Source organism: Penaeus monodon, chromosome 15 (genome assembly GCF_015228065.2).
Source record: "Penaeus monodon isolate SGIC_2016 chromosome 15, NSTDA_Pmon_1, whole genome shotgun sequence".
NCBI classification, from domain to species: Eukaryota; Metazoa; Arthropoda; class Malacostraca; order Decapoda; family Penaeidae; genus Penaeus; species Penaeus monodon.
This window is the reverse complement of record NC_051400.1, coordinates 26,227,972-26,228,377: the sequence shown is the minus strand read 5'-3', so window position 1 is coordinate 26,228,377 and position 406 is coordinate 26,227,972. Positions and strand designations below refer to the sequence as shown.

The 406-nt window shown below is 34.0% G+C and overlaps 1 protein-coding gene across 5 annotated transcripts in view; it reads right to left on the bottom strand.

The window, feature by feature from the left end:
- LOC119581863 (protein RFT1 homolog) overlaps positions 1 to 406 on the bottom strand; it is a 16,707-nt gene that overhangs the window by 7,494 nt on the left and 8,807 nt on the right. The window lies entirely within an intron of this gene.

Here is a 406-nt window from a genome sequence, read left to right as displayed (position 1 = left end):
GAATGGACAGGGGATATATAAATACCTTCAAGGCATCAATGAGCTATGCTGTTGGCTGACATAAGCTCATTATCTTTAGTCATCCTAAGTTTTAGTAAATAGCTGTCTTCTTGTTTGAGTTATGTTTCTACTGCTGTCTGACTTACTTATTCAGTGCTTCTACTGTTCTCACTATTTATAGAAATGGTTTTGAGTTTACATTTATTGAAGACTAAATTACATTACTAATTTTCAGCCCATTTATCCACTCACCTCAGATCTCTATACAGTCCTTTTTATACTGTTTTCTTTACATACTATCCACAAAAGTACATATTCTTCTACGGTGCAGCTTCTATCAGTTACTGTAACCTTTGTTGACTCTGCCCTTAGCTATAGCTTAATCAATCTAGATATTGCATTACTA